Source organism: Phascolarctos cinereus, unplaced genomic scaffold, assembly GCF_003287225.1.
Source record: "Phascolarctos cinereus isolate Bilbo 61053 unplaced genomic scaffold, phaCin_HiC Scaffold_4;HRSCAF=312, whole genome shotgun sequence".
Classification (NCBI taxonomy): domain Eukaryota; kingdom Metazoa; phylum Chordata; class Mammalia; order Diprotodontia; family Phascolarctidae; genus Phascolarctos; species Phascolarctos cinereus.
In genome coordinates this window covers 637377960-637380513 of record NW_027555847.1, presented here as the reverse complement: position 1 = coordinate 637380513, position 2554 = coordinate 637377960, and the positions used below count along the sequence as shown (strand labels likewise).

The 2554-nt window shown below is 40.2% G+C and overlaps 1 long non-coding RNA gene across 3 annotated transcripts in view; it reads left to right on the top strand.

The window, feature by feature from the left end:
- Positions 1–1884, top strand: part of LOC144457038 (uncharacterized) — an 87428-nt gene extending 85544 nt beyond the window's left edge. For all 3 annotated transcript variants that reach the window (XR_013486345.1, XR_013486344.1, XR_013486343.1), the window contains one exon: positions 895–1884. This is a non-coding gene — a long non-coding RNA (uncharacterized LOC144457038). The remainder of the gene's footprint in view (positions 1–894) is intronic.
- Positions 1885–2554: the final 670 nt, after the last annotated feature.

The following is a 2554-nucleotide window of genomic DNA, read 5'->3' as shown; positions in this document are numbered from 1 at the left end:
CAGATTTCAATTGATTAAATAAAAGAAATGGTTTTAAGATAAAATAGTTTACTTATAGGGGGTTAAACCATAGGTTTCCCTAAGTCACAGTTAAAGGGAGAAAAATGTGAGGGCTAGGCGATTTTAAAAATGTAATAGAGTATGCATACAAGAAGTGAGTGTGAAGGTTTGGATGAAATAGTGTGAGCAGGGGGAATTGTATGGAGAACATTTGAATTATAGAATGGAGACCCATGTTAGCAGCAGAGGAATATGCCAGGATATCTGTTTGTTTTTGTTTTTGTGAACTGGGGAAGCAAAAGGAGACAAGTCTGTGGGATTTTTGCTGGATCTGGTCCAACCCCTTAATTTTCTGTTTGAGGAAATAAGCCCAAATCAAGTGACCTGGCTGAATGGTTGGTTTCTTGACTCTAAATCTAGTGTACTTTACAGTCTACTGTGCTATCTCTACATGGGAAGACTATGAAGGGGAGTTGTATGAACACAGACATTCAGTCACATGAACCAGGCTGAATCCTAGCATTCCTTTTGGATTGCCAGTCCTGTGCACAAAGATTTTTTTGTATTCTCTTTTTACTTGGGTTAGTAAAGACTGAGACCCAATGCTTTGGAAGGGTTGAATGTTCCTCAAGGAGGTGGGGGAGAGAAGGAGGGACTCCTAGTGGAGGGAGAGGAGGTTAAAAACTCTTAAAAAAAGGCACAAATGAAAATCGTGTAATAATCTTTATAACTATCCATGTGAAAAGCATCTATACCTATGGTAAAATTTAATATTAGTCCATATTTCCTCATATTAGAAAGGAAATGAAGCACTAAATTGTTTCCCAGTAGCATACTCGTACCTTTTAAGATTGTTACATTGAAAGACATCTTTTTTGTTGTTATGAAAATCAGGATTATTGAAGACCTTCTTCATTGGAATAAATTATCAAAGCTCCAAGAGTATTACAGAACAGAGTATTGAATATTTGAGAAGAAAAAAGCCTCTGTCTCCTGATTGCAAGCTGAGTGCAGATAGAGATCAGCTGACTTCATGGCAACTTTGTTCTCAGCCAACATTACAACTCGACTCAGACTAAAATAAAGGCGATATTCATTTAGGTATAGCACTGGGGTGATCGCTTATGTAGCATGAGGCATAGTAGTTAGGGATAGTCCTTGTTTTCCAGTATTCATCAGCATAGGGATAAAGTTTTCCCAGTGGGACTTCTGACCCCTAGGGAACCACAGAGGGAACCTCCTGTGTGCCTTCATGGAAGGCAGATTCCTTTTCCTAAGCAATGCCCACAGAAATGGCTTTGTGGGCTCTTTCCACATCAGGCTCTTCCCCTTCCCCTGTGTGGCAGTGCTTGCTACATGGACAGTGAAAATTGAAAGAATGGCAGGGTCCCAGGATAGAGATTTCTCTAGTATGGCAAGGCAAAGGAAGAAGAGTCCAGGCATGAATGAGGAGAAGCATGGCAAAGGTCTTTCCTAAAATGATGGCCCCAGAGAAGTAATCACAAATCAGGAAAGCAGAGCAGATGTCCAGTCATAGTTGCCTAATGGCTATTCTTCACATGTTATATTTCATCTAATGTCTCTGTGCCTTTGAATCTGCTCTTTCCTCCACATTTTCCTTCCTCACCTTTACCTATTTTCCCTGACCTACTTCAAGACTTCACTCAAATTCTGCCTTCTGCAATAAGCCTTTCCCCTTTTCCCCTCAGCAGTTACACCCTTCCCTTCTAAGGTTACCTTGCAGCTAATTTGTAAATATCTTGTGTGCACTGATTTATATACATTGAGTCTTCACTCATTAAAATGTGAACTATTTGAAGGCAGAGGCTTTTCTTCCCTCTTTTTATTTGTATCCGCAGTCAATAAATAGTAATGCTTAATAAATGCTTGTTGATAATTGATTGATTTCCCCTTCCCCTATACCCTGTTATCTGATGCAGTTAGTATTTTGGATACTTCCTTTTATAACCATTAGGAAAGATAAAGACATAATAAATGTTAAACACTTTTGGTGTATGTAAACCTGATTTAGGTTCTATGGGGAATTCAAGAATATAGAAAACCTGGTTCTTGCCTTTAAGGAGCTCAGTCTAATTAAAGAGATAATATTAATACAGGTGAAGCAATTAACCATAGCTAATAGCACACAAACGCACATAGCTAAAGGTTCACCCATGTGGTCTTGAATATAAGTGCTATAGGCATTGAGGAGAAAGAGGAAGAGAGAGAGAGAGAGAGAGAGAGAGAGAGAGAGAGAAGAGAGAGAGAGAGAGAGAGAGAGAGAGAGAGAGAGAGAGAGAGAGAGAGAGGGAGAGAGAGGGAGAGAGAGGGAGAGAGAGGGAGAGAGAGGGAGAGAGAGGGAGAGAGAGGGAGAGAGAGGGAAGAGAGGGAGAGAGAGAGAGAGAGAGGGAGAGAGAGGGAGAGAGAGAGAGAAAAGCCAGAAGTAGAATAATCATGAAAGGCTTCTAAAGGTGAAATTTGCATCCCACTTTTCTTAGTGAAGAATGATAGAATTTCACTAGTTGGAGAGTAAGGGTAGGACCTTAGGGAAGGG